Source organism: Odocoileus virginianus, chromosome 12 (assembly GCF_023699985.2).
Source record: "Odocoileus virginianus isolate 20LAN1187 ecotype Illinois chromosome 12, Ovbor_1.2, whole genome shotgun sequence".
NCBI lineage: Eukaryota > Metazoa > Chordata > Mammalia > Artiodactyla > Cervidae > Odocoileus > Odocoileus virginianus.
The window spans coordinates 27,506,142-27,525,827 of NC_069685.1; the positions used below are offsets into that span (position 1 = coordinate 27,506,142).

Consider the following 19,686-nt stretch of genomic DNA (forward strand, 5'->3'; position numbering starts at 1 on the left):
CATTCAACCTTCAAAAGGAGGCTTGGAGCGAATCTATTAAACAGCATGAAAACATTAGTGTGTGTTAGGTTTGATTTTAAATACTGGGGCTCACTGTTTGTAATTTAATAATTTATCTGGCTTTCAGTTTCTCTGCTGCCAAAACATTTTGAAGGTAGGTCTCCACAACTGAAATGGACCACTCAGTCAAGTCAAGAGAAAAAACACTGCATCCAAATTCAGAGTAGCGTGAATAATTTTCCAGGTCTGGATGGTTCCTGAATATATAACTTCATTTAAGAAAATTCCCCAACATCTGGTTCTTTTTTTTTTTTTTTCTGCATAAGGACAAGCACAGGGAGAGGAAAGTATGCCATCTGTCCTGAATGTAACTAATTCATTCCTCTTAATGCTAGGTGGAAACCACAATTTCACAAGTCACAGAAGAAAGCTTTAGAAATAATCAATGAAATAACCTTAAATGTACCTTTTTTAAATACCAGACAATGTGTTCACTTTTAACTTGAAGTTTTTCTTCCTCCTAAATATAATACCTTCAGCTTGAATGTAATATGCTAGCGCATGCTTGAAAGAAAATGTAAGACCTGTATTTCCATGAAGGAAGTCACTTTTGAGATGGATTTTGAGAGATGGATCAGATTTCACCAGGTAAGAGTCTGGAGTGGAAAATCATTCCAGGAAAAGAATAATATGAAAGTTTAAATATAAATAAATGCAAAGCAATTCTTGACAGCTAGGTCAGAATGTCATTTCTGAAGCCAAATTAAGTTACCAAAGTGACTTTGCTCAAACAACTCTTCATTCCCGCTCCTGTAACCTCCCTTACCATCCTCCCCACCACTATCCTCTCCCTGCGGTTCTCACTCCATGAAGCAAGCATACCACATCAAACTAGAAACCTGTGACTCCAAGACAGGGAGCCCAGCTTGACAGGAGCAAACCTGAACAGCTCTCTAAATCCAGACTCAGAAGCTCTGCCATTGAGTCGTAATGTCATTTAATGATAAATGATCTTTTCCCCACAATTTGCCACTGTTGTTAAAACAGGGGTCTTAACCGGGCTCTCCCACCTGTGCTCTAGTTTTGCAATTAGTACATCTGGTCTCTGTGCATATATTTCATGAGTGACTCACATATAAGCTAAGTGATAGGTAACCAAATTTCAAGGCTATAAATACATCAAGTGTTGCCTAGAATAAAAAAGCCCGAGTGGTTTATGAAGTCAGCAGTATTCTGACAACTGATCCTTACAACAGAGCTTGGTTTTCTTTCCTACTCTCCTCCTCTCCACTTAGGTAATTTGATATTATATATGTCTCTAAGCATAAATAACAAGTGAATTATTGGAAAAAGGTAACTTGAGTCTGCAAGACGTTAATTATAGCAACATTTTTTATTCATAAGAAGTCTCAGCTGGACAATCTCCAAACAATCTACCCAGAATATTTGGAAACAGGCAAGGGCTCATGGTATACAAAGCAAATCTGGCCAGGAACCAACTGATTTCTTCCCTTAGTACTCTCATTTTATTTTTTTCTGTTCAAATAGATGTTACCTACTGAATCCTAGAAAGAAATCCAATGGGTAGCATTTCCTAAAGTGTGAAATACCAGGTTTCACAAATCAAAAGGACCAAAACTGGCAGGAGACATCATAATAATGAAGACAATCAACACTGCATAGAAATTTACAGTTAATACTTTGCCGATTTCTACTCTTCCCACACCAGTATCACAGGTATTTTTATTTAAATCTTAAAAATTGTCCTCCTCAGTGTAAATGACTAAGCATTTAATCTGAACTCCTCTTATACTGTTATGTCATGATGTAGTTCTGTCTCCTCCCTGAAAGCAAGAATGATGCTTTCTGCATCTTTGTACCCCAAGCACCTGTTACAGAGCCTGATGCAAAACTGGTGCTTATCAAATGTTTGTGCTGAACTATAAACTAAACGTAATCAAACAAGTCTTGAATCCATGTGGTGTGGGATGTATGTGTGTGTGTGTGCATGTGCGTGTGATCTGCTTAAACCTTCTGTGAACTTCTTGCTGTTTATAGCTTAAAATCTACCCCCTTCAGTGTGACATAGGGGACTTCTCTCAATCTGACGCCAACCTTCCCTTCTGGCATAATCCCCTGCCACTCCACCTCAGCACAGTATCTGTGCTCAGCGTCTCCAATGTCAGGGCAAAGATTTGCTCTCCTCCTAGGCACACTGCCTAGACATTTATGGAATGATAATCTCACCTAATGGAAGTTGAGTCTTGAGACATTCTTATAAAGGTCAGAAGCAGAGACAAGAGTGAGTCTGGCAGTGCACAGAACAAAAGTCAGAAAACAAAGACACTGTAAAAAGAATGAGAGAAGAAACTGAGGCTTAATTTTTTTCCCCTAAAAACTAAACCATGACAATAGTTAATGGGAATGATATTCATGGTAAAGGGAGAAGAGGGATGGATTTTGTTCCAGGAGATAAAGAATTAGAAAGCCAGTCTTAAGTTTCATGTAACAGCTAGAACAGAACAAGTTTCACAAATGTACGCATAGTCCCCCACACATTATGTCACAAAGTAAGCTATTTTATTGATTATGGTGACTCATTACAAAGTCAAAAGCTTTTCCCCATTCGCCATATTTGCTATCACCATTGTCACACAGCGAGCTCAATCTCAGTTGAGGCCATCGTCAGACAGGACAAGAACCATGGGGGGGATCTATGTGGCTCCAGTCTAGAGCAGCTTTCCTACTCAGCCCAGGCTCTCTGCACACTCCCATCCCCACACTGCTGGAATTAGCTCAGACCACCACAGGAGTCAGAAAATGCTGCTCAACTAGTACAGACCAGGGCACAGGACCCCTGGGAGACTTACAGACAGATGAGATGCTGAGACACCTAACTTCCTGAGGTTGAACAAGACCATCAGAAATCAGTATTTGCAAAGGTGATTCTTCAGGCCTTACCATAGCAAGCTCACCAAAGAAACAGAAGTCTAAAATGGTCAAATAACTTATGGGGAACATGTGGCAAATCAGCAGGAAAAAAGCATTTCCCTCCACGAATTCACTTCTTCATCCTCAGAACCAAATTGTCTCTCCTTTTAAATATGTCCTGGGTCTGTGGAGTAAAAAATTTTCCTGAAAACATAGAATAGTGCACTTCCTGGCTGAAGAATTGTCTCCATTTCTGTGGACTGCCCTCTCTCAAATCTTTTCTTGTGAAAATTATAGTGAACCTTTCTTCATAACAGTAGGATTAGTCCAATGAGATTAGCTGCCCCAAGGGAGTCATCTCTGCTTATAACAAAGACCTCCCCCCCCCCCCCCCACTGTAGAATAGCATCTCTCTCCTGCAGTTGAAATGGAATCAAGACCAAATGAAGCACTGGATGCAAAACCAAGTCTGGATTTCTTCTGAGGCAAATTGCATTTCTCTCTCTACCTGCATTCCAAGAATTGAAGGGTTGGGAAGGAGAATGGCATAAATGCATCCATAACCTCACAGGATATTTTAGCTAAATGAAGAAACTGAGGCCCAGAGAGGTGACTAACTTGCCTGAGATAACACGGTAAGGCTCTGTCTGGAACTCAGAGTCTCACCACCTGATTTACTGCAAGAGGAGGCGAAGCAGAGTGCAGTCTCTGAAGTCAGACTCCTGGCCCGAATGCTGGTGCTGTGGTGACCAGTTATGTGACCTTGGGTAAGTTTCTTAAAGTATATACTCTGTTTCCATGTCTGTAAAATAGAGGCGATTGATCCTCCCACGGAGGTTTTGTAAGGTATAAATGAGTGACTATATGATCTGTCATATAGAATGAAAATTTAGAATGACAATTATTAGGACTTAGAAAGCAATTATTGATAACCTTGTTTTAGCTGAGGATCTTTTCCAAAATTATCCAACGGCAAACCAAAAAACTGGCTGTGGGAGGGAGAAAAACACTACAGAGCAAGAAAACAAGTTTTTCCTATAAAGCCCATGTCATTGCAGTCTCCATCATACCTCGCGATCCGTTAAGGCAAGCAAGCTACGGTATCATTCCCTGTGTCTGGTTCCTTTGCCAACTAGAGCTAAACACTTCTTTTTTTAACTTTTTAAAACTATGATCCTAAGATGCATCCTCTCAGTGACAGCATTACTGGTCATACCAGTCAGTATAAAACTATCTTCTACTCAGTGTTGCAAGGAATCATCCAATGAAGCCGTACAGTTCCTCTCCCTCATCTCACCAAGCCTGTCCACCTCAGAATTCGACAAAACTTAGGGTTCATTTGATGCCCTGATCTACTTTGGGCTGGGAAAGGAAACAGAGAACCACTCCATGAGTGACTGGGAACAAATGAGGGTCAGTCTTCCAGCCTCCATTACATCAGGCGCCCTGCAAAGGCACAGCATGCACAGACAGGGTCCTAGAAAGAGACAGTGATTTCCTGCAGTGACCTCAGGAAGGAAGTGTCTGGGTATTTCTAACATTGTGCACTAGGGAACTGTGGTGGTACTGATATAAATTTGAGAAAGGCTAAAGAGGAACTGAAAGAAATAGGAGGGGATGAGGAGGCAAAATGAACAAAATGCCAGATATGTCCACGTGCCAACAAGGAAGACGTGAGGAGGTGAGGTGTGAGGAGAAGTCTGTCACAGTGGCCAATAAAACATGAGGGCCAAATGTTTGGCTTGAATAACTCAGAATCTGTTCCCTGCCTGCAGCAGGGCTTGGCAGTGAGTCAGCAAATCCAGCAACAGAATTTCTTTTTCAGGAGCCACAGACATTCCATTTACATACATACATGTGCGTGCACACACACACACACACACACACAGACACACACAAGCATATACACTGTCTCCTGTAGATACACCCGTTATCAGCAAGGAGAAAAATATATGGCATTTCTTATTTAGATTTCTAAAACCATGTATGTTGTCAAAAATTATCAGGACCCATTTGCCAAGAAATCAAGATTTATTTAAGCATCATTTTGAATATTCCACTAAGAATATGCCACAAGTCTTATGGCAATTTCTTCTAATTCCTCCCTTTGTAAAAAGCAAAACAAAAACATGAGAACATATCCAAAATGTTAGCAGAGGCTATATCTGAGTTATAAAATTAAAAGGTAATTTTTCCTTTCCTTTGTTGTTTATTTGCATTTTCTAATTTGTCTTCAATAAACTTGTATTATTTTTCTAATATTTAAAAGATATGTTAAAGGTAACAAGACAGTGAGCAAAAGCAAAAAAGTTTCCAGTGAGCAGCCTTGCTATACTCACATGACACCTCACTAAACCAGCCAAGTATCAACCCCAATATCCTCTAGAAAGGGCACTACCACCAGGGAAGGGCAGAGGGGATTTAGAACACAGGGCAATCACAGAGATGATTTCAGTCTTGCAGGAAAGCTGAAGCCTGTGTGGTGATTGTTCAAGGTAAACTTTAACACATGGAGGAAGCTTGGCAGGACATCAGCACCCATCAGGCCCGAGGGCAGCAGAAGTCCCCAGACAGGACTCCCTGGTGGCTCAGTGGATAAGAATCCATCTTGCCATGCAGGGGAAACTGGTTCGATCCCTGTTCTGGGAAGATTCCACATGCTGTGGAGCAACTAAGTCTGTGAGCCAAGACTACTAGAGCCCATGAGTCAGCAACTGCTGAGCGCACATGATGCAACCACTGAAGCCCACGTGCCTAGAGCCTGTGCTCCGCAGCAAGAGAAGCCACTGCGATGAGAAGACTGCACACCCCAACCAAGAGGAGCCCCCGCTCGCTGCAACTACAGAAAGCCTGCAAAAAAAGGCAACGAAGACCCAGTGCAGCCAAAAAGAAAAAGAACCCCTTACACTATTGCTGGCCTCAGGTAAGCCCTCTGCAAGTCAGCTGGAATTCTCCCTCTGCAAAGATACTCACAGCTTTCACATCACACATGAGTTTACATGCTAACTGAATGTGGGCAAAAGTTCATGTAGTTGAAGCAAGTGCTGTCTGATAACGTCAAAGGCCATTTGGTTCTAGGTATCAAGCAGACTACAAAACAACTGTGCATTCCAAAATCTCTTCTGCCCCACTAAGTGTAAAATATACTTAAAAGGCCCACTGAAGAGGCTCACTTGGGTTTCAAGTAACATCTTCCACACCTCTACCTGGTACCCCTAATACTGAGGAAAGCACACCCCCAGAAGCCCTGACCCATCCTTTAAAAATCTCAACTGTTGCCCGGCAAACCTTCCAAAAGTTATCTCTGACTATTGGTATTCAATTCAGAGTTACCAGTTCCCACAAATCACAGCTATTTTACATAGACCAGAGATCACATCAGCTTCAGTCGCCATGTCATAGAATCTTTAGTGCACCAGAGGTGATAGGCAACCTCATATGTTGGTTACTCAGCAGCACTCAGCTGCTGGAGCTAAACAGAAGCATCAGTGATTCAAGCAGAAGGAAGGACTGGGGTTTGGGGTGGGAGACCGTGGTCCTATGGACAGTACCTGAAATGAAAAAGGCACATTGGGATCCCATCAGGCGTCATATCTCAGGGATGGAGTGACATTGACAGGAAACAACAGCTGGGCACAGGCAGAGGCTCCGCTGTGATCAAGCCCTGACCTGCATCCAGTAGCTGGATCTCTATCTGAATCAGCTACATAGTAGCCAAGTTTATCTAAGCTCTTAATTATCTCCACAGAGCTCACAGTTTATAATCCTGAATGCCAGTCCTGAAGCGGAGGTCCTGCCTCCGGTCGGCAGCCCCCTTTTTATGCTGCATGTCAGCTTTTACCCTGCATCTCAGCATTTCTCACATATTATGGCTCCATTACATATGGCAACAGGGTGAGGAAGAGGCACCTAAACCTGTGCTTAAGCCCCAGCTACCAGCTGTGCAACCTTGGGCAAGTTACTGTTATAAACTTCAGTTTTCTTTTTCACAAAATGGGAACAATAAGAATTTCTTCATCCTGGGATGTCATGTGGCTAAATGAGATAACAAATGCAAAATCGAGTATGTGTCCCATGGTGAGTGCTCAATAAATTTTAGGGATGATAATGAAAAAGGATGAGGAAAACAGGATGGAAAGTGGATCTTCTTAACACTGGTCCCATGCCTGGGATTCAACGAGACCACAGTGGTCCTCAATCAGGGGTTATTTTGCTTCCAGGGGGCACTTGGCAATGTCCAGAGACTTTACTGGTTGCATTAATTGCAGGCAGAGGGGGAACCACGGGGTGTGCCACTGACATCTAGTGGGTAGCAGCCAAGGGTGCTGCTAACCATCATATGATGTGCAGCACAGTTCTCCTCCCCCCAACAAAGAATTATCTGGTCCAAAATGTCAGTAGTGCCAAGGCTGAGAAACCCTGCCTGCCAGTCCCAGCATCTCTGACTCCCTTCAGTCCCACAGTCAACCTGGCAGATATCTGTGGCTGATCTTGAAGACCTGACCCCTTCCAGGACTGGCCCATCCCACTGTCTCCTGAGCTCCTACTCCACAAGATTATTTGTCAAGTGGCCACCAGGCTTCATTGGCTTCAGCTGAGTTCATAACAACAGGGATGGAGAGAATGACCAGGCTTTCCCTCTGACCGGCAACAGGCGAGAAACCGCTTCCTGCAGGGCCGTGGCAGAGAGCCACGTGAAAACAAGCGCAGCAGCTAGTGGAGCGTTCCACCCAAACTGGCTCCTCACCAGGCCCAGACCATGAGTCACTACCACATGCTGCCGCCTCTCGCCGTGACCTTTCTTTATCCCTTCATTAGCTGTAAATCTTCAGGAGCAAAACAGCAGAGAACAGACTGGGAAGGCCTTGGCAGAATATCATGCCTGGCAAATGCCCAAATCAAAATTCAGAGTTAAGTACCCAGGCACTGAATAAACGCCAGTCCCAGCAAACCAAGGCTCCGGGGAGTCGTCCCTACACACCAGAGAAGTGGACAAATGGAACCCTCTCTCTTGACATAATTTAAATCGTGTGGCAGCACTGGAACATCCTCTCCAGGAGAAGGAACAGATGTGTTTAGCAATACCCAGATGGCTGGGGACAAATTGAAGGACCCGTATAATGTTTGCCCATAATTCATGCTTGCACCAAACCACATTGCACCCTTAAAGAAATCTTCCTTGTGTCCCTGATTCCTCTTGTGTCAAACAGAATTAATATTGTCATCCGCGCAGTGTTGTGAGAAACAATTAACAAATAACATTGGTTATTAAACAGTGCTTTGGCTCAAAATAAAGCAAAACTGGATTTTTTGTTTCTGAGTTCCAGAAGCAAACCATCATGCTGGGGAAAACGCCAAGGCACGGGCAGTCGCCTTCTGCAGGGGAATTCATTCTGCCCAGTCTCACCAGAGGCATCTTTCTCAGAGTGTAGTCTAACCACCTGCATCAGAAACACCTAGAGAGTATGAAAACAAGCTGATTCCCAGGCTATGCCGACAGCCTATCGAAGTTCTGTGGATGAGACTCTGAAAGATGGCCTTCAAATAAGTTCCATATTTGAGTTTTATACCCATTACAGTTTGAGAAATTTGTAACAGTGAATAAACCCCAAGGCAGCACTGCCACTGTCACTATTTCCAGGAGTAAGAAGAAAGACTGGGTCCTTTGCTTTCTTTTCTCTGCTGATGTCGCCCCATCTTATGCAAGTGAAATTCTTGGACGAGACAGGACACATCCAGAATGATTCATCTGAACTGAAGTGTCCAGCCTTACACTTATAATACTCACAGCAACAAACTGCCATTTGCCCTTCTGAGTTTTGTAATGTCTCTCAACATTCCTGAAGTTTTAAAGGACTGAGTGTTTTCCCCTTTGCTGTCAGATGCCTGCCGCCCTGAGCAAATCCCCAGCTCCGATCACTTGTTACCAGGGAACTAGTCATAAACAAACCTGACCCACAATCCACCAATCCCTCCTCTCCTCCCCCTCGACAACTGTGTGAATATTTGGAACATGTTCCAAACATTTATATTCATTATCCTTACAACAATCTTCTGAGAAATTATCTCCATTATACAGATGAGGGAACCAAACCATCAAGAGGCTACAGAAGTAATAGAACTGGTATTTGACTAGACAGTCTGACTCCAATCCCAATACTCTCAAGAAGAGCTCAACTTGTACAAACTCAATGCTCTAAGCTACTAGGAAATTATAATTCTAAGTAGTTGCCAACTGAATATAGCTGTTTAGAGTTTAAAATCTCCTAACTGTACCATTAACAAGCATGTACATGCAGACCAACCAGAGTGGAATTATTTGATGACTATTAGACCATTCAGTATCATTCATCCATTATAGATAACTTCATGAGCTTTTGAGCTAATAACAACAGCTAACATTTGTTAAGCACTTGTTGCTGCAAAGAACTGTTCTAAGTGCTCTAAGTACTTTAACTTGATAAATCCTCCCAACCTTCCTCTGAGGTTGACACTACCATTGTTCTGTCTTCACAGCTGGGAAAACTGCTACACAGAATTGTTTAGTAAGGGGTCTAAGGTCACACAGTGAGTAAATGGCTAAGTTGAGAAATATACCCAGATAATAAGGCTCCAGAACCAACAGCTTAACTAACCTACTTTACTGTGTATTCCAGTATTAACACAATGAGAGCCACATCAATGCGGACAATGGGGCAGGGTAGGGGAGGCGGGGAGATTTGCTTTTCCTAAAGATCCTTCTAGCACCTTAGAAAATTCATATTGTTTTGAACTGGTTTCTGAAATGCTATAGAAAACAGAGACCCACAGAATGCTGTACAACCTGGAAGATAAAAGTTCTAAAATAGTATGGAGTTCTGCCATAAATAAAGTCCCAGAAAGAGTCCAGGTCCGCAATGTGCTTTCCACTAAAGGTAGGGAGGAGCTTTGTTATGATTATTACAATCTAATTTAAAACTAAAGCCAAGCTGGAAGGGGAAAAAAATTGAAAATAAACTCTCTCCTAAAGCTGTCAGTCTGGCTGTGGTCTCCAACTGTTTTAGTCACTAAAACTCTGTATTTAATGGTCACTTTTATAACAGATACTAAAGAAATATAAAGCTGTAAATCAGAATTTATTTCTAAAGAATGGAAAGAAATATGTTGCTGTGCTAAGGAAAGCCAAAGAGAGAGAGTGCCACCATGCTGCCCTTGCTGGTGGTGATTCTGTAGCAAGTGCTCAGCGAGGCCTTCAGTTTCGCGCTGTGACCCAATAACCTTACTCCTGCTGGAGGGAAATCCCTTCTGTATGTGCTGAGCCCCCATCATTCCCAACATCCCAAGCAACAGCAACTTCTGTCCATTTGTCCTGGATCTAGAGCTCCCCATTCACGCTTGAAGTGGCCACCGTTTCCCATATGACTGGCATATATTTCACATGGTGTTACTGCCACAGGAAGTAAATACTGGGTGGCCCAAGTGAAAGTCTCCCATAATCCTCACTAACAAAGTCCCAGAGCATTTATCTGCTAAGCCCTAAGGATGTGGTTTGTCTCTATGTATGACATCTTTCAAAATCTTTAGCTCAGAAGAACATTCCAGGAATTCCACTCTGGTCTATCACTAACTGCAGAATCAAAAGACCAAATGCTTAGACTGCATTTGGCTAGACAGTGTTTTCTAATGTTAATAAGGTCATGTGATCAAACTAAAATCAGGTAAATATAACTGAGGCAAATGAACAAACGCCTGTGTGTGCGTGTGTGTGTGTGTGTGTGTGTGTGAAAGTCACTCAGTCATGCCCAACTCTCTGTGACCCCATGGACTATACAGTCCATGGACTTCTCCAGGCCAGAATACTGTAGTGGGTAGCCTTTCCCTTCTCCAAGGGATCTTCCCAACTCAGGGATCAAACCCAGATCTCCCATACTGCAGGTAGATTCTTTCCCAGCTGAGACACCAGGGAAGCCCAAGAATACTGGAGTGGGCAGCCTATCCCTTCTCCAGAGGATTTTCCTTACCCAAGAATCGAACCGAGGTCTCCAGTATTGCAGATACTTAACTGACTGAGCTACTAGGGAAGCCCTAGCAAATGACTCCTTATCCTTAAACCCCAACTACAGTGTTTCCTCCTCTCTGACTCTCTCAAGTTAGTCTCTCTCCCTCTTCTGGGTTATTAAGACATTTCATTTATAACTCAATTGTGGCACTGAACACCATGTTTCTGATTATCCTTCTTAGGCCAGTCTCCCTTACTCTCTACACTATAGCTCCTGGACACCAGGGGCCACGGGTCTATCATCTTAATGTTCTCAGCATTTAGAAGAACTGGCAAGTTGGCTTTCAATAAACAGTCACTGAAGAAAAGAATGTGAAGGGAATCACATTAACTAATTAACCACAATACTGGGTCAGTATTTCTGTGGCTCAATTTTTTGACTTGGCCTAGCTCTCATTCTGGTTCTCTTCTACTGTGAACCTTACATCAGAGACTTTAGGTACCCTGAAGCTGATGTGAAAGATAAATAAGCATATAGGTTTACAATAAATTGACTGAATTTATCAGAGCAAGAAAGTAACTAGTGTATGGCTGCCTCATTTTGCATTAGCAAACTGGGTATAATGAATTTAAGACTGTGTCCTCTCAGCTTACCCCACCCAGAGGGAGGCAAGCCTAGATGGCCATCCCCACAGTCCACAGGAAACCAAGAAGAGGACAGATCATTTGCCCCCATCATTATACTCCTGGGCTTCCCTGGTGACTCAGCGATAAAGATTTTGCCTGCCAATGCAGGAGACACAGGTTCGATCCCTGGGTTGGGAAGATCCCTTAGAGAAGGAGATGGCAACCCACTCCAGTATTTTTGCCTTGGAAACACTATGGACAGAGGAGCCTGGCATGCTACAATCCATGGGGTTGTAAAGAATCAGACACAAATTTGCAAGTAAACAACAAATTATTCCTGTACTCTGCACCAACAGCTTCAACTCCATCCAACATAAGGGCATCATGACTCTACCTCCAAGTTACAGATGTCATAAAGTCCCTTACTCTGGGCAAGGGAAGCCTTGGTAAAGGCAGGACCAGAAGAATTAAGCCCTGACCTTTGCCCCAACATGCCTGAATGTATTCCTGAGCTAGAGCCACATTCCAAAGTTCTCCCTTCTTCTATCACACATTTTGTGTGTGTGTGTGTGTGTGTGTGTGTGTGCGCGCGCACGCACACACACACTTAGTCGCTCAGTTGTGTCCAACTCTTTGAGACCCCATGGACTGTATCACATATTGATCACCCTTTATTTCCTAGGTGACAGAGAAGATTTATTAACAGGTGAGAATTCCCCAACCCACCTGCAAGCAGAATTGTCTTTGTCAGCCTAGTTCATCAATCTTTTATAATATAGAATCAGAGAATGAGTAGCAGGAATGAAGTCCAGAGAGGCATGAGAAAAAAGGAAAACTCTAATCAGAGAAGCTTGGTCAGTCTACATAATAAAGAGTTGGGAGGTGGGTGTAAGAGAGGGTAAATCTAGTTGTCAGTGAATACATTGGGTGGTAGCAAGTGAAAGAAAACTGGAAAGGAAAAGAAGTCACATTTTATGATATGCAGCTGATGGATAAGAACAAGTGCCACTTTCAAGTCCTTTGAGAGACCCAAGCAAAGACTGAAGTCACTTTTAAATAATTTGTGGTCTAGGCTGGGCTTACTTCTAGGGGACTCCACGCAGAGATTGGACCATTTGGGCTCTCAGCTTGCTTTAGAGTTATACCTACCATTACCTAGTGTGGGAACACCTTTCCAGTTTGGGATACTTGTCTATGGTAAAAATCACTTTTCCACATCCTTTCTAATATAATCCACAAGGGGCCAATCTGTGTCCACAACTGATAATTAGACTTGTTTTTAAGAAAATATAAAATTAACTTTTATGTTACGTACCTACTATTGGCCAGGCACTGTGAAAACTGCTTTAAATGTGTTTACTTCTTTTTTTAGTAATGACTTTTTTATCCTGTCTCTTTTCAGAAAGGCTAAAAAAGCAGCTTAGAGTACTTAAAACACAATAACATAAATGAAAAGTGAGAGCAAATCTAAAAAACAGAACAAAACAATGACAGTGTATAAATGGAACCAGGTATGAGGCCAAGATTGTACACCATAATGATGTATGAAACTGATGGACCACACATTTGGCTCCAGGCTTTCTAGCAGCTAGTTCAAAGAAGGAAAACCAGTCAGGTATACAAATCACCAAATCCATAAGATTAAAGCACAGCAGGAGAAGTGAAACTTCTTGATATTAAGACCAAATAAGAATTTCTCCAGTGGAGAGGAACACTGCATGATGGACAAAACAGCTTCCTCTACAAAATCCTTAAAATAAAATTTCAAATGCAAGTGTCAAACTCTATTGCTTATAGTGACATTTGAATATAAGCTGATGACTTTTAACTAACTAAAAGCAACTGTGCCCAGAGGTGGGCTATTTTAAAACTCTGTGAAGTTGTTGGGAAAGAAGAAAATTTTTCCTCTACCTTTCTAGGCCCTTTTGGTTGGTCTAATAATTAAATTGACATGAAACAAATTAACAGGAGAAAATCTAATTTAATTTCATTAGTATAGGAACCCCATGTACATGAGAAGGTCAGAGACAGAAAGGTAAAATGAGGTATACGTGCCACCCTGAGCTAAAGAAGGGGCTGGGGGCCTGAAATTTGGTGATTAGATGTGTGTCCAGCCTATAGATGGGTCTGTTTTGATAAAAATTTATCTTCAGTAATAACTTTTCTGGGATAAGTGCCCAATTTAAATTCTTCTAGGTAGTAAAGGGAGTGGCAGTAGTTTCTCTTGAACCTATATATAGAGTCTCAACTGCCTCTCAAAATAATGCTCATGCAAAAGGTAACATCTGGGGTAGGCTTGTTTTGAACCCTTACAAAGTCAACATCACTCTCCAGCCTTGTATATAAGGAAGTTAAGACTCAAAGAGGTTAACTGATTTGTCCACAAATACACCAAATGAGGTAGACAGTCAGGTTTAGGGGTTTGTATGGGGCCATCTGCCTCCAAGGCCCAAGCTCTTCCTACCACCTGTGCTACTCTAGCAATGCCAAACCATATAACAAAAAGACTCCTCTTTTATGATTAATATTATTATTAATCTTTGTCAACCTGATGGGGGAAAATAAGGCCTCATTTAACTGTTCCATTAATTATGAATGAGGTTCAACATTGTTAAGTATGTATAAAAATTGGTTTTTTATTGAAGCATAATTTCTTATTCTATATTAAAAAGGTTAATTGCTTCTCTGTCATATATTTTTCAAATAAGTTTTTCCAGTTTAAAAAAAAACCTTAAAACTCTCCTCCAAACGCATCATGATACATATGTATTTCCTTCTTAAAAACATAGAACAAAGATCTTCTCAGGAGACCATGTTATCAGCCTCTGTTATAAGGGAAGGGCTCTCATTAACTTTAGGTTGGTATCTATTCCAGCACCAGTGTGTATGTTTAAGTGTAACTGAAGTTGGTGTCATCCATCAGTGATGGCCCTGAACACCAGCCTTCAAAAGAGGCTGATCCTGTGGGTGACAACCAAGATCTTACGTTTTAAGTGTCTTCTCAGGTGTCCTCCCTGGACCAGCAGGTGAAGGCTTCTTGGAACATCTCCTTCTCCTATAGAATGGGATGACAGGAAAAGATGCTCATGAGAAGAGGAACAGGAAGAGGAGAGTGGGGAGGAGATTTGGTCATACTGAAGGGATATCGGAGGCATGCTAAAGAAAAAGGAATGTGCTGCTATATTCAAAATGGATAACCAACTAAGGACCCACTGTATAGCACGTGGAATTCTGCTCAATGTCATGTGGCAGCCTGGATGGGAAGGGAGTCTGGGGGAGAATGGATATGTATGGCTGCATATGCATATGTATAGCTGAGTCCCTTCACTGTTCACCTGAAACTACCACAACACTGTTAATTGGTTATACCCCAATACAAAATAAAAAGTTTAAGAAAAAGAAATGTGTTGCACAGACTCAAGCAGCTGGGGAACCGCAGGCCCCAAAGTCCAGAGGAACAAGATGAAATTTCTATGTACAGGGCAGAAACAACTGGACAGCAGTCCTCAAATCAGAATACCACAGAGCTTTCTGGAATCACATTCCCAATCCTATCCCAGACTACTGAATGAGAATCCCAGGGCCAGCTGACCTTGGCTGATTCTGATACACAGAAAAGTTGAAAATCACTGAGAAGTGAGACTTGAAGTGAGATCAGGTTTTTAAACGCACAGATACTCACTAAGGGCCTTCTGTGTGCCAGAATTTAATCCAGACACAGGAAAAGAGGGATGAGCAAAAAGTCAAGACCCGGTCCTAGAACTCACAGCTCAGTGGAAGAAACAGGTATTAGATAAATAAATGTACACTTCCAAACCTACACCTTTCTCTTCCCCTAGAATCAAGTCTGCTGGCCCACACTGAATAGACTGAATTTGCCAAGACCCAGGAAACTTGGCTTTAAGATGTGTGAAGAGTTGCATTTCCAAAAGGCATAACCTGAAAGGAGGAAAGCACCCTCTTGTGGCCCTGCAGTTGGTGGCACCTAAAATAACCCCCAGTTCTAAAGCGTAGGAGGCTACCCTGGGCAGGCAACCCTAAGGAGGAGGCCCTAAATCAGCAGGAGTGTCAGCAGGCCCTGTTTTGCTTCAGTCATAAATCCCTCTTCAATGTCGAATCAGCCGCTTCACCAGAAGACATTTTCCCTCGTGTCCATTGCTAAGCGGTTTTACTTCTGACCACCTGGGCTCTCTGGTGTGGAGTCAAGTGACACATTCTACAGTCAAGGCAGCAATCCCAGTTCATTTCCACTCTCCCCACAGCTCTAACACACAGCAGCGCCTGGAACAGGGAGGTGTTCAATAAATATGCAGTGAATAAATAAACAGAGTGCACTATCCCATCTAGTCCAACATTGCCTGCTTTGTGGGATCTTGGGAAGACTGGACAAATAATCACAGTGGTTGAGTCCCAGAATTCTCTGAAAATAAATGACTTCTTAAAATATAAAATACAATCTATGTCCCTCCTAAGAATCTCTATGAAAAGGATCATATTCACAAGGGATATACTTTGTGCTTGGAGCTAAGCCTGGTATGGCTTAATTTGCAGTAGAGTAACATGTAAATTTATGATAATAAATTATATTATTTAAATGAAATTATAAAAATAAGAGTAGCTCACTTATATTCAACTTTCATGAATGCTGACACTTCTTGAAGAACATGGAGGTCTGATTTGTATTCAGGCCTGAATACCAGCGAGAACCACAGTGCCCGGGGATTGCTGGTTTCAAGTGTGTAGATCGGAAGCCCCAGTCAAAGATCAGCACACTATGTTTAGCTTTTCCTGCACGTCTCCACTCAAGAAGTTGTGAGGAATCAACTCAGTACAGACCTCTGGGTTATGAGATGGTGCTGACAAAATCACTCCACACCATTGCTCAGAGGTCACCAGGAAAGAAGGCCAGAACAAGAAGGAGGAAAGGAGTATGTTACAGGGTATGATCGAAGAATCAAAAGGGCAGAGGGAGAGAGAGAAGCACTGAATGAAAGAAAAAAATGTTTTAAGAATTATTTGCTCCAGTACTTAATCCACAGAATCCAAAAGTAAACAAACCTGTCAGTAGCCTCTGAAGGAGGGAACTGATTTTGAGATACGGTGATTATGTGTCTACTTTTGAAGCTTGTAAAATATTCTATTGAGTTAAGAAATGCCAGAGGCTGAGAAGTACTTCTGGCCAAAGAGTTAATCCATCTGAGTTGAAGAGACCACAGCACACAGGAGAAAAGATGGCTGACTAAACAGCCCGTGACTGCATCATCATAGTCCCTCACCGGATCCCACTTCTGGATCTGAGCCTCCTCTACTCACCACATCTGGCTGAGCTCAAGGCATCAACTCTGACACCTGCAACTGTGGGGTATTTGCGAGGGAATTAATGATGGCCAGAGAAGCAGCTTCAGTCACCTCCAGATAAATCACATTAAATCCTCAATATTCATAATTGTAGAACCCTATCACTGAGGTTTGCTGAATGTAATAATCCTACATTACGCCCCAACCACCATCTTCATAAAATATATGGGAGGAATGGTCAAAAACAGCTTCAGAGTCAGAGACTCCAGGGTTTGAACTCTGGATTTGTTAATTAGTAGCTGTGAAAATTTGGACAGTTTACTTAACCTCTCTGAGCTTTCATTTCAAAATGCGGACTGTAACAGTATCTACCTCATTGGATTCTGTGTGTGTGCGTGCGCGCGTGCGTGCGCACGCTCACATGGATGCTAAGTCGCTTCAGACGTGTCTGACTCTGCAACCCTATGGACTGTAGCCCACCAGGCTCCTCTGTCCATGGGATTCTTCAGGCTCGAATACTGGAGTGGGTTGTCATTTCCTTTCCCCACCCAGGGATCAAACCTGCATCTCTTATGTCTCCTGTATTGGCAGGCGGGTTCTTTACCACTAGCGCCACCTGTGAAGGCCTCATAGGATTATAGTAAGAACCAAATGGCATGGCATATGTAAATCTCTTAGCAAATGCATGGAAAATAATCTTTCAGTAATTTTTTTAAAAATTTCTTACCTGAGTTCAAAGATATCAAATGACTTCCCTGAGCTGACACAGAGGCAACCCAGCACCATTTGCTCTTCTTTATCATGAATGAGGTTTCCATTACTATTTGTGCTCCATATTATCTATTCCCTCATCTATTAGTAAATGTGCTGAATTTTAAAAGAGCCTTGTTTCATCCCTCCTAAACATTTCAACCTTCTTTGGAGAAATAGTTATTAACCATCATTCTCTGTTCATAAGCATTCAGTTAGGCTCACATCCAAATGTCAAGTATTCAGAACTGTAAATGCTGAAATAATTTTTCCAGTAAAATTTCATGAGTTTCCTCATAAAGGGTTTCATTAACTCCACTTTGCTAGATGTAATCTTAATCCTCAAAACTGCAATTAAGCCTTGCTAGTGGTGTTTTGGTTTTCTCTTTAATCGAAATTAAAATATCCCTGAGGACAGGATTGTGGCTTCCAGTTCCTTCATATCCTACCCAATATTTGGCAGTATTAATATCTGTCTGATCAGTTACATCCTTGATATCATTGAACACAGCTATAATAATCTCTAGTTCAGGAAAAGAAACAAACTCTCTTTTCTCAAACTAAAGGCTAGGACTACAAAGTGATAAGAAAGGTTTGAGAAAGGTGTTTCAATCAAAGCAACCACTTTGAGATGACTGTGACAACTTCAGACTACACAGAGTAAAACAGCCTCCTTGAGTTCCCAGACCCAACATCCTCACCAATCCATTTATACAGTCAGAAGGAGAAAATCTTCATATTGTTAAAAACAATTGGAGTGATAAAAACCATACAATCTAAAGTCCATCACCCTGCACATACACATGAGATATCATGGACGACAGTATCACCCCATTACCTCATGAATTTGAATAGTGAAGGACCGCAACACCACCACCCTTCCCTAGCCTTTCCAGTTACACAGCAGCTGCCACTTTTGTGACAGTGGACAGTCCTCCTATGACCTTTACTCTGCCCACCATTCACACTACACTTCAAACCACATAATACAGTCCCTCCCTTGCCAGCCTATGGAAATTCTAAGTCTTTGCCTAATGTTCACAAATCTCTCAACCACCAGACCCCAGAATGGTAGCATGCTCCCTTCAGGGCTCTCTTGATGGCAGACCACAGCCGTCCTCACAGTGCAGGAGAGAATGCCACAAGCTCTAGGCATTCTCACTTATCAAGTCCATGTATGCCATGATATCGTGGCTGGATACATGTGCCCCAGAGTCAGACTACCCAGCAGAGGATCCTAGCTCTAATACTTAGGTAAACCTGTGAACTTGGGTAAACGAATGAACCTCTCTAAGGCTCAGTTTCCTTATCTATAAAATAGGGATAATACTGTTAACTCAATGACTTGTTATAGGGAGTGAATGAGATAACATTGTAAAGCAGCCAGTATAGTATCTGATACATAGCAAACATTCAATAAATGTTCACTATTGCTATACCTTGAGAATGAATCATTGGAGAATTACTTAATGGCTGGCTGCCATATCCAACAAGAAAAATCTAGAAGTAAATGCTTTTTTCTTTTTCTCTTTGCCAGGCATTGTGTTGTTGCTGTTCAGTTGCTAAGTCAAGTGCGAATCTTTGCAACCCCAGAGACTGCAGCACACCAGGCTCCCTGTCCTTCTCTCCCAGAGTTTGCTCAAATTCATGTCCATTGAGTCAGTGATGCTATCTAACCATCTTATCCTCTGTCACCCTCTTCTTTTGTCTTCAACCTTTCCCATCATTAAGGTCTTTCCTAATGAGTTGGCTCTTTATATTAGGTTACCAAAGTATTGGAGCTTCAGCATCAGTCCTTCCAATGAATATTCAGGACTGATTTCCTTTAGGATTGACTGGTTTGATCTCCTTGATGCCCAAGGAACTCTCAAGAGTCTTCTCCAACACTACAATTCAAAAGCACCAATTCTGCGGTGCTCAGTCTTCTTTATGGTCTACCTCTCCCATCATACATGACTACTGAGAAAACCATAGCTTTGACTAGACAGACCTTTTTTGGCAAAGTGATGTCTCTCTGTCTAAGTTTGTCATATCTTTCTTTCCAAGGAGCAAGCATCTTTTAATTTCATGACTGCTCATAAGGGTGCAGCCAATGACACAAC

At 42.2% G+C, this 19,686-nt stretch overlaps 1 long non-coding RNA gene across 1 annotated transcript in view; it reads right to left on the reverse strand.

Annotated features, from left to right (window-relative positions):
* Positions 1–19,686, reverse strand: part of LOC110146226 (uncharacterized) — a 105,012-nt gene that overhangs the window by 36,571 nt on the left and 48,755 nt on the right. The window contains exon 2 of the long non-coding RNA XR_011490531.1: positions 14,523–14,591. This is a non-coding gene — a long non-coding RNA (uncharacterized lncRNA). The remainder of the gene's footprint in view (positions 1–14,522; positions 14,592–19,686) is intronic.